Source organism: Macrobrachium nipponense, chromosome 10, assembly GCF_015104395.2.
Source record: "Macrobrachium nipponense isolate FS-2020 chromosome 10, ASM1510439v2, whole genome shotgun sequence".
Classification (NCBI taxonomy): domain Eukaryota; kingdom Metazoa; phylum Arthropoda; class Malacostraca; order Decapoda; family Palaemonidae; genus Macrobrachium; species Macrobrachium nipponense.
Window position 1 is genome coordinate 59,743,401 of NC_087204.1, and position 12,590 is coordinate 59,755,990.

Below are 12,590 nucleotides of genomic sequence, written 5' to 3' on the forward strand. Positions count from 1 at the left end.
AGAAATAGTGTAGAATATTTCTTGATAGCATCATGGTAAGTTAATTACTATTTTCTTAGTGTTAGCAAAAGAATCCCTTCTATAAAGTTATAAAATTATTTGGAGAAGTTTCAAGTACATTACTAACTGCGTTATCTGACAAGAAGAATTAATTTTTCTATGGTAAACATAAATACTAACAATAGTATTCCAAACATTATTTTCAACATCAAGAACTTCGCAGTTCTGGTGGTCTGAGTGTGAAACACGACGAAATAACTAACTGCATAATGCGTTCTCCTCCCAAATAATGAAGATTTTTATCTATATACATATCTATTTAGAATTACAAGGCTACACAGCAATAATGAATATCAAATAAAGGTTACATGACATATGCAAACACATTATGTAACAGCTAAACCGTACCGAAAATGTTTATTTCTAATAGCACCACAATTCGATGTGTAGTTTGATGTGTAACTGTAGCGAAATAACACACACTTAAATAATTAAAAGTCAAACATAGGAGCAATCTATTGATAAACGATTTTGAACCTTGGCGAATCGGAAGTCCCTAGGAGATGCGATGGTGTTGCTTGAGAATAAGCAAGGGGAGTTGACTAAAGAGAATCTTTGAAAGTATTTGCTGAAGTCTGTCATTTGCAGATAATTAGAATGACATCAACATGGAAAATTTGGAGCATTCGTGGGACTATCTTCATAAAGGGGATGAAAACCTAATTGACTTCCAAGGATCTGATGTCAATGACTTTCATACCCAACTTGTGAAGGGAGACAGCAACGTTCCAAAGATTATGTTTGTGAATGGTGGACATGTATGGTGGCAATCCTGGCGTTCGCCTGGTGTCCAACAAAGAGATTGCTGCACTGGTTACCACTGATTCTGGTGTACACCCAACCTCAAGCTACAATATGAAGAGAATCTTGGACAAACTCATTAAGCTGAAGGAGAATCCCAGCTTTGACTAGAGCTGCTTTACTAAGGGCTTAGGATTTGCTGAAGGAGCAAAGAAATTGCAAAGCAGAATCATTGTGTTTTTCATCAAAGTAACTGCAACAGCCTTCCCAGAGCCCTAGCCCCATGCACCAAAGCCAATTATCATTAGTTACTGGAAAGAGCTCCAGATGTCTTTGTTAAAGTACCAAGTTCCAACCATGAATCAGATGTTTATGCCATCTACGCACCTCAGTGCCTCTTCCAACCAGTTCACTACTTTGTAACCTCTAAGATGAATAGTAGTTGGGGGAGGATGAGGGAGATAACTTCTAAACCATCCATGTAAGTTTAAGAAATCTAGTCCACTTCACCTTCAGCATTGTTCACAGGTAAGAAAGAGAGAGAGATACTTAAACGTATCCTGTGTAGTTTACATGCATTTATACAGTACCACATAGTACAGTAAAAAAAATAGAGAGAGAGAGAGAGAGGAGTTCAAACCTGTCATTTTACAACCAAGTACCTTAGACTGTTATTGTGGAAAATAAAGGGAATGATATATATATATATATATATATATATATATATATATATTATATATATTATATATATACTATATATAATATATATTAGGGATTTTTTAGGTCAAATGACACTCGTTTAAGGAAAATGAAACAAAACATCTAATTGGCAAATTAACCTACCCTTGTTCCGTTGCATGCCTGCCCTCTTTGGAGTTGGCTGAAAGTCAAACTAGGCAAAGATAAACTCCTGTGGTCACAAGAATATACTTTTTATTTCCCAAAATTAACTAACATAAAAATGGAATAAAATTAATTAACTCTGACTCAATAGAAACGTTAAACTATCACATTCCTCTCAAAATCATATTTAAGTAAGTTCCCCCTCTTCCCCAAAGTGTCCAAACATTAACAGTTTATTAATAGTCAAAACCAGTCAGAGAATAAACCCAATGGTACTTTGAATCCATCTGAAATAAAGAGACCATAATTATGACATCAGTTAAATATTAAAGTTAGTCAATAAAATGTTAAACTTTTCAAAGTTCCTTTTTACGGTACCTTGTCCGACGGACCTGCAACACCTCCTCCAGGCGGGTTCTACGCTCTATCAATCAAAATCAGTGAGTCCATCCTTTGCAATTGTTCTTCAGATTTTATGTCATTTTCTGTTTGTTACGAACACACACACACACACACACACACACCGATTGGCACACAATAGGCATGTATGCTTCATGCATGAACCTCATGATCTTCGAAGCGTTTCACTGACTACAAAGGTGCACTGGTAAGCTATCCGGTCTGTTTTTTCATTTCAGCATCTTCAAGGAATGCAGTGTTTTGCACTTGTCTCTAACTGGCATGAGCTAATGTTAACAGCCCGATTACTGTGCCTTTAAGACATATATATAGTATATATACTATATATATATATATATATATATATATATATATATATATATATATATATATATATATATATACATACATACACACACACACACACACACACACACACACATATATATATATATATATATATATATATATATATATATATATATATATATATATATTGAATAACTTGATCACGAAGTATATAAAACGTGATGCTATGTATAAATAAAGGATTTTTGCCACGAAGGAAATGAAAAAGCGAGATAGCCAAGTACTTTCGGTCCTGTCCGAACAGGACCGAAAGTACTTGGTTATCTCGCTTTTTCATTTTTTCCTTCGTCGCAAAAAACCTTTATATATATATATATATATATATATATATATATATATATATATATATATATATATATATATATATACTATCATATACATGTATATATATATATATATATATATATATATATATATATATATATACATGTATATATATATATATATATATATATATATATATATATATATATATATATATATATATATATATATATATTATCACAGGTCAGGCCTGGGTATACGATTTTATTTTGGAAAATCTGGAGGAACTAGCTTTACTTTAAATTCTTTGGAAATGACATCTAACAAAGGAAACCTGCCTTATGTGAGCAGAAAATGAAAGTATGTACCTTCAGTAAAACTATCACAAAATACTTTCAAAAGGATTGAAGATAAACGTATGATGTCCATTTGAAATAAAATGCACTAAGGAAATCAGAAGAATAACCAGATTACAGGAACTCTCACTTGTTCCATGGCACTGTATCCCCACTGAATATTTGTACAATATCAGGAACAAGTGTGCCACTGGGTTGCAAGCAAAACACTAAATCTAGCATTAAATATGGTGCAGAATCAACGATAGAACTCCTAAGTGTAACATGCAAGATGGAGCACTGTGTCGAAACTTCAACAAGAGAGATTGTACTTTGCCGCAAGTTGTAATGTATCTTTGTATATATTTTCCTCATTTTACGTAAGTGGAAAGCATATTGTACGAAAGGAAGGTATTATGTTTTGTTGTATTTGTATTTAGTTAGGAAAAGCGTTGTGTTTAGTCATTTAAAATGAGTATAACAATCTGGTAGTCATAGTGTAGGTCTTAGACTATAATTTGGATATTCACGTTTCAAGTCACCTTAGGCTATACAATCCCTTGAGACTTGAAGTGCTCTACTTATTACTAAGCGAGAAGTAATAAATTGGTGCCGTGAACAGGATCACTGTGATTGATTATTACATCAGTGATTTGTGTAGTTTGTGTTTGTGAAATTTTGTGGATCCTTGTGATATTTAGTGATAAATACAATATGTGACTGGCTGATGGTGGCAGCCATATTAGAATTAATCACTTGTTAGCCTAGCCTAAAATGAACAAACAGTAAGATCAGTTAGGTTAATCACCACCTAGCCTAAGCTGCAGAAATGCCCAAGTTTCTAGTTATCATCAGCGCAAGAAATTAGGCTAAATTAGATCAGGCAAAGGATGATTGACACTGTTCCACTTCGTGAATTGTTTTTTATTTTAGGTATAATGGTAATTTTAGAGAAACTTGATTAAATGTATGACTTGAAATCGAAATAAAACCTTGTGTAGTACACAGTAATTATATATCTGTAATCAAGGGCGTATATATATATATATATATATATATATATATATATATATATATATATATATATATATAATATATATGTATATATAAAAGCAAAACCTTTAACTACTATATCTACTTTTGCAGTAGAGCAAGAGCAGTCTGTGAAACTAAAAAAACCATCAGTGGGGCCTAAAAATACGAACAAAGCCAAGGTAAACCAGGTTAAAGGATGTGAACTTTGTGGAAGCAATTATTTATAGACATATTGTAAAATCCATACAACCAGAGGAGGAAAGATAGGAAAGCTTAAAACTCTGGGCCTGTGTTTCGTCTGTGCATCCAATAAACATTTCAATTCTGATTGTGACAAGCAAAGCTGTAACAATGGTTGCACTGATAGACATCATAAGGTTATATGTAATTGAAAGCAACCAAAGAGTAAGGAAAGTAGGGTACTAGTTGGAACACTCTTTGACAAGTATCGGACAGGGAATAAGAAGGCTAAGCAGTTAATCTTACCTACAGCCACAATAACCCTGAAGGGTAAAAGAGGTTGCATTGTGCAAAAGGGAGGGTTGTTGGATACCTGTGCTGATAGATCACTTAAAAAGACATCAGCTCTTGAAGGACTCCATCATAAGAGTAAGGGAGTTAAGAACATAGCATTGAAAGGTTATTTGACTTCGAAATCAGTCAAAGAATATGAAATGGTAAAGATCGTTGTACCTCACTGGCGTAGATTGATTCATATGGATTGTATAGTTGTGGATGAACTATTAGAATATAGAAAAGAATTTTACGTTAAGATTTAAGGTCGTTGAGCAAAACGAAAATCAGCTGGGCTGATACAAATTTTGATCTACCCAAAGAGATACAATTGCCTATAGATTTGTTGATAGGGTTTGATAATGTGTAAAACATACTACATTCACGGTTTAGGAAATTTGAGAAATTATTATTGCTACTAACCATATTTGGCTATGGTAACTGGAACCTGTAGTTCTCCTCCCACCAAGGACACTCTTGTTTCTGTTTAAAATTGGCACTAAAGGAATTAAAGGAAGATCTTGAAACTTTGTGGAGTCTGGATCACTTGGGTATTGACTGCAGTGAGATAACGAAACAGGAAAAGAATGTATTAGAGGATTTTGAGAGTAAGATAACCTATTCCGAAGTTGACAAACGGTATGTTATGGCATTGCCTTGGAAAGGCAATATAAGTAGATTAACCTTCAACTTTGCTTCGAATAGATTGAAGCAACAGTATATATTTTTTTGGAAGGACACTCAGTATCTAGGACACTATCAGAAAATCCTGAAGGATCAAGAGGATAGGGATTTCATAGGTGGAATACTTGAAGACTGATGAAGACTCATTTTATAGCACATCATGGTGTTAAAAAGAACAGTACAACAACCCCTATATGTGACTCATTTCTCATGCATTGTAGTGTTTCTTAATTGTTGCATTCAACAGAAAGTGAGAACATGTAGATCCAAATAGAACAAACTAACAATCTACTGTTAGGATCAGTGTGATTCCAGCCATAAAAATCTTGCATAGTTTCTATCTGTTTCTCTTAGTTGCACCATTAAAAATGCCTTCTCTATGTTGCTAATTCAAGCAAGCGATATTTTTATAAAACTGGAGTAGAACTTTGAGTAGGCCAGCTGTTATATGTGGTCCTGTCCACAAAGAATCACTTAACCCTGGATAGGTGCAACAGGTCGCACCCGACCCTAGGAGTGTTTAAAAAAACATGGTTTTCCCCCATAAATCATCGTGTATCTCAAATCTGGCTGGGATCAACCTGCAAGAGGCCAGCAGTCCACACACTACAATCATGTCAGATCCTGCATTCGCCTTGCCTTTGTCCTTCCCCCTTTTCTGAGAATTGCTTGGGTCGAGCTTGACCCGCACACACCATTAACGTGTGGGGGATTGAAAGTAATGATTTCCTGTCTAACACTGTTGATACTGGTATAGTTTTGTATTGTTGGAAACTGTGGGTTGATGGTGTTTGTACAATATGCATGCCATTGGTTTTGGCTGAGAGGCCTTATATTGCCCTTTGTTTTAATTTCCTTTGAATGCCAATTTCTCAGTTTTTGCATTTTTGCAGTTCTCATCAACAATGACCAGCAGGCAGTATTCTCTGGGCATGGATGTCATCAACTTACTTTTAATGGAATTAGAAAGTGATGTTGGTGATAATTTAGAGGTTGCTGACACCTCTATGGTAAACAGCTTGTGTGTGAGGAAGGGTTGGAAGCGAAGCAGATGATCTTGAAATGACTACGACGGTGAGAGGGCAAGACGGTGGGGGGGAAACCATTGATACACTGTAGGAAAAGAGAGAGAGAGAGAGAGAGAGAGAGAGAGAGAGAGAGAGAGAGAGAGAGAGAGAGAGAGAGAATAACATTTCTGAGCTTTATCTTATGACATGTACTTACAGAAATCTTCCTAACTGCAATAATGGCTATACACCCTTATATATTATTAATTAATAAAAAGAGCGATAGGTTCACCATAGCAAATTAAATTTATAGCCTTGTTAGTGCAAGTCAGATAGTTCATGTGGCAGATTTAGTAGTTGGTGTGGTTTCTGGCCATTTTGTTTACATACCCGAAAGTTGAGTTGGCATATCTATATTCTTATTTTCTATAGCATTTGTGATATGTTGGTATATTTTCATGCATAAATATCATATTTCATAACAGTTACAATGATTTTTATAAGAAATTTTCATGGTGAACCTGAGAGGTCAAAAAATATAACATTAAATTACATCTTAGCGCAGAGTTTTTTTACATAATTCCGTTCTAGGATAATAGATGGGTATAATTTATCTTTTCAGTAGGTTTTATCAATGCTTAAATCAATTTTGGAATATAAAATGTAAAGTATTCTAGTACAAATAAAATTTTCACAAATTTTTCTGGGCGCTCAGGTCGAGCTCAACCCTCACGCACCTTTAACGGGGTACCAATATAGCGAAACCTATCCAAGGTTAAGCTTAACCCATTTTTCCTCTGTCTTACCGAAGAGTAAAATACTATTAGGACCACATATAACAGATGACCTACTCAAAGTTCTACTCCAGTTTTAGGAAAATATTACTTGCTTGTATTAGCGACATAGAGAAGGCATTTTCAATGGTGCAACTAACAGAAGGGGATAGGAACTATGCAAGATTTTATGGTTTGAATCCGACAGATCCTAACAGTAGATTCTGTTGTCCTATAGATTTAGAGTTGTTTCATTTGGAGCAACATGTTCTCCCTTTCTGTTGAATGCAACGATTAAGAAACACTTGTCCATGGTGGAAGGTGATATAGAAAGGATGAAGAGAGGATTATATGTGATAACCTACAGTTCGCCAGCAATGATGATGATGAACTGGTGAATTTTTTCTTCAAGGCAAATAAGAGATTTGCACAGGCTCATTAATACCCAAAGGACTGGGTGAGTGATAATGTCTCATTACAAACCATAGCCAGAGTGCAATGGGATCAGTGCCAAAGCGCAAACAACTCATAAGGTGTTGGGTCTGGATTGGGAGAAGAGGAGAAATGCCTTGACATTACATCACATGAAGATAAATAAGTCCAGTCAGACTAAGATAGAAGTGTTGAAAACAGTTGCACATTTACGATCCATTAGGAGTACTTCTGCATGTTACTATTGTGGTTAGGATATACTTGCAGAATTTGTAGAAGCAACAATTGGATTGGGATGATCAACTCCCAGACCTATTACAGAAGTAATGGGTTGAGTTATCCAAAGACTTGGAGAAATGTCTTGATATTTCCTTTCCTAGGAATACTAGTCTAAGTAAGGGGAACTTCTTACACATATTTTGCAATGCCAGTGAAACAGTTTATAGATGTGTAGCATACAGAGGTAAGAACAAAAACTATCATTTAATTATGGTGAAGGCAAGAGTGGCATCCATTAAAGAATTGACTGTTCCAAAACTTGAATTGATGGCATTTTTGCTGGCAGCAAGAATGCCCAAATTTATTAAAGAATCCTTTGAGAAGGATGAGTTTGTAGAACTGTTCATTTGGTTGGACGGTAAAGTCACCTGTATTTGTGAGAAATAGAGTACAGGAAATAAACTCTATCATTCCACAGGCAGTATTGTCCTATGTGCCTACTGATGATAATCCCAGTGACTGGCTGACACGTGGGAAAAGGACAGAAATGACTTGGACAGTTCTTTCTGGTGGGAGGGACCCTTTGGTTAAGAAATTCCTCTTGGCCAATAGATAGGTCATGGGTGGGTGAATCACTTGTACAGGGTTGGGAAGAAAACTTTTTTGTCAGTACTGTAGGGGAAAACCTGAATGGTAATACTTGGTGAATTGGGAGAGATTCAGTAATGTCAAAAAGGTCTATAGGACAAGAGAATGTATCCTATGATTTTTGAATAATGGTAAGAATTCAGCCAATATGAAATTAACTGGTAAATTGACCTTGAAAGAATTCCAAAAGGCTAAGAGTAAGACTATTGTCCTCATGCAAAAGGAATTTTTCCATGAAGAATACGTGTTTGATGAATGGGTTAAGAAAACCAAAATTAGCTCTCATAGGGCAGTTAAACCTTTACCTGGACAATAGGGTAATAAGATGTAGGGGTAGACTAGAACACGCTCAGTTACCTGAAACAGCTAAATTTCCAATATTATTGCCGAAGAGTTGCTATGTTACTCGGGTAATTATTAAAGAACATCATGATGCTAACGCTCATATGGGTAGCTGTGGTGATTGTCAGGCAGGAGTTCTGGATACCACAGATTAGACAGTTAACTAAGAGTATATTACACTATTGTGTGATTTGTAAGAGAACACAAGGGCCATCTAGGCCTAATGTAATTCCTCCATTACCTGAGGTCAGGGTGTAATGTAGGCAACCTTTTAATACCACAGGCGTGGGTTACATCAAAGTATTATGGGTTAAGGGAAATAGACAAACCCCAAAGAAGGCTTATATTATTCTATTTACATGCCAATGACCAGAGGCATACGTGTGGAACTAGCTGATAACCAGTACCTACTGGTTCCTCGTGAGTTTTAGAAAATTCTGCAGCAGAAGAGGTTTCCCAGCACTCATGTTGAGTGACCCCACTTTTGTATCGGCATCAGAATATCTTAGAACCATGTCGGAGAATCCCAGGGTAAAAGACCCTCTGTTGGAGATACATTTAACTGGAAGTTCATTCCAGCAAGAACACCATGGTTTGGAGCTATATGGGAAAGGCTGATAGGACTTCTGAAGTCATGCCTAAAAAAGATCGTAGGCCAGGCCTTACTCAGTTTTGAAAACTAACCTGTATATTAGTGGAGCTGGAAGGAATCATTAATGATAGACCATTATGACTCAGCCATAATTGAGACGACGTTCCAGTAGTCTCCAAGAAATCATCGGGATTTACTAACCTACACACTTGAGTATTATCTGTTCAAAGTTCGTTTGGGGAAGGTAAATTTAGGGAAGATGCATATCTAGAGTAAGAGTAGGTTTCTTGTGGTGTTCTTTGGTTGAGAGTTACGAAGTATAGACTGTGTTGGAAGCCAGCCTCATATAATTCAAGCAAAGGATAGCGATCTCGTCATTCACAACAAAGAATCTATCCTTCCCAATCACAGTAAGTTAATATAATTTATGTACTCATTGGTATACACAACGCAATGCCATAATCTTGAATGTCAATTAAAATGAGTATAGTAATCTGGGTGTTTGTTCCACCTGTTCTCCTACTCCCATGATCCTATTAACCTGTCTCCTTCAGAGACCGCAGTGATTTTTGACTGTTCATTTTTGACATCTTTGAATTCATTGTGAAAGTGTTCTTAAGTTCTTTGTTGGTAATGCTTACAGTAATCAAGTAATTTCGCATTCGTTCAATATTTTGAAATTGGTCGTATTTGACATTTTCCATTAAGAAATTGATCAGTTACGCAAGCTTCCTCGTTGTTATCTTATATGTTACAACGCTATCTGGTTTGCAGATTCGTGTACACTTTCCGGTTGTGTGCCGTCTTCTGTAGTGCAACAGTGGCACTCAACACTCATACTGCAAATGCCATTCTTTGGGACAGGATTCCCGAGATCTCTGTAGGAGCAATCCTTGCTTACAGTGTTTTATTACTATTCACTTGTTAATAAGTATAGCGTTACAGATCGCAAGGCATCGTATAGCCTAAGATAACTTGAAACGTGAATAACCAAATCGTAGGATTTGGTTATTCACGTTTCAAATATTTTAATTCTGGTTTAACAGCTTTTTTTAGTTGGAAATAAATAATGATATATATTTTCAAATCTAGATGTACTTATGTGTATGACACATCCTCACAAATTTAGAATAAGTAATTTGATATAGGTTTTTTTTTTAAAGTATAATACATCGTAATTCTGAACAGTTCGTCTCATTTTAGCTCTTTTAATATATTCAGACATTCATGGCCAATATTTTAATACACTTATATCAACAAAAGGATAGCACCTCAAATCTATTAGCCAGAAAACAGTAGGATGAAATGTATAGATTCTTTCGTATCGAAAAATAAATCCTTCGCATATTTTATTATGGTTAGAATCAAAAGATGTTCTCTTTTTTGTTTTGTTTTTCATTTAAGCAGTTCCCACAATTAAGTTTGTCAAAGGATTTCAATTCTGTTCCCCAAAATAGGAATTCATTTCTTTTAATTTTATTTCTAGCGATGACAAAGGAAGGCGGTGACTTAGCAAGTGAGGAATGATGGAAATTTTAATCATAATCTGTTTAATAATAGGTATAAATTCGTCACCGGTGATTTTGTACTGGAATTCCGAAATGTATGTACGTTCAGTCTTTAAAAATGATCAACCTACATTGACCATGTAACAAAATGTCGAATCAGTAGCGCAATATTGTATTTGAAGATGTAAGAAGACTAAGAAAAGACTTGCAAAACTATGAATGAAACCCATATTATTTATCGCATTGGTATACTATTATTGCAATGTACTATTGTACGTGAAATCATTACATCTCCAGCTGTTATTTTCATTCTGGTTTAACAACTTGTTTTTCTTGGAAATAAATGTTTTTAAATCTCTGCGGTTTTGACTGTATCTGAAAAATAATAGCTGCCAAGATGCGGCAGTTTGTGTAGTCGATGATAATTGCTCCTGTGTGAGCTATTCTAATATTAATATGTAGTAAAAAATAATAATCTATTAAGTGAAATGTGTAGAAAGAAACAATTTCTCTCTGAAATAAAGAAATTGAATAATAGGTAATTATAAAGGTCCATAACCATTTCAGTCATCGTTTACGAAATGAAATTCATAACAGGACAAGCATCGCCATCTAAGTGGTACATATCTCCACGACAAAAGTGATGTGACTATTTTACTCCATATAGAGTTACATTGCAATTATTTTTTTTTATTGTTCATGCTTATGAGCTCCATTGTGATTTTTATTAAATGCACTGTCGTTAATCTGTATTTGTAGATTGATAGCTTTAAATTTAGAGGCCAAAAGCAAAGGGAAAGAAGTAAGCTGATCAAACAATTTTATGCAAGATAATTTGCAGAGAAGTTATCTTATAGTAGTACATGATCTGACTATGATAAAATCATAGGATCGCTTACTAAGTCCAGTTTAGGTGAGTCAAGTAGCCCGAGGGATAACTCTTAACAAGGTGGTGCTGTAGTCGGAGGCCATAAACTATGTACGAGGTTGGAAACCCAAACAACAATTGTGCCTCTTATTCGTCTTCTTCCTCTCGCATCGTTCAAGTAATTACCAACCTCAAAGACTTCCAAACCTCCCACCTTACCGACCAACTCCCCCTTGCCAACCTCTTCACAGCTTTTTATACGAGGCTCTCGTTAGCGTAACGAAGCGCCAGTTTCGTCTTCTTTGTCATTACGTTGATTTTGTTCGTCCACAATCACGTCATCACGAAACAGAGAACAAAAATAAAAAAAGGAAGTAAAATAAAAGAAAATAAATAAATAAATAAATAAACAACAACAACTGAGGAGCATTACAGAATACCGGGTATGCGATTGAAGAAAACAAAATACCATTCCGAAACTAATAACAAAGAAAAAAAATGAGGTTCAACTGGATTAAAAGCAGCGCGACGAAAGCTTGTAGCAGCTACCTTTGGTATTGTAATCCATGTTTTATTGGTGGCTGATGTCCTTTTGTTTATCACATCGGATGTAAAAGGAAAGTTTCGTCGTCTATTGTGTGAGATACTGACATATTTACAATGAGGCTGTAAACTTTTTTCATGCCGCGGACAATCGCTTTCATTAGCAAGTGGACTCACAGTGACTTGTCGGATTTCGAAATGTTTCATCTTGCCAAATGTGCAATGCTTACGTCCATTTGGGGAATACTTCGCAAATAGATTATTTAACATTAATGCAAAAATTTACTTGCCTTAGTAAAACATTTCTAGTCCACCTAAGAATTTTTTACTGTCTTCTTGAATATTACAGGGGATGCTTATGCTTTCTTTATATGATTTTAGCCTTCATTTAGAGAAGCATCAAGGAGAGTTACTG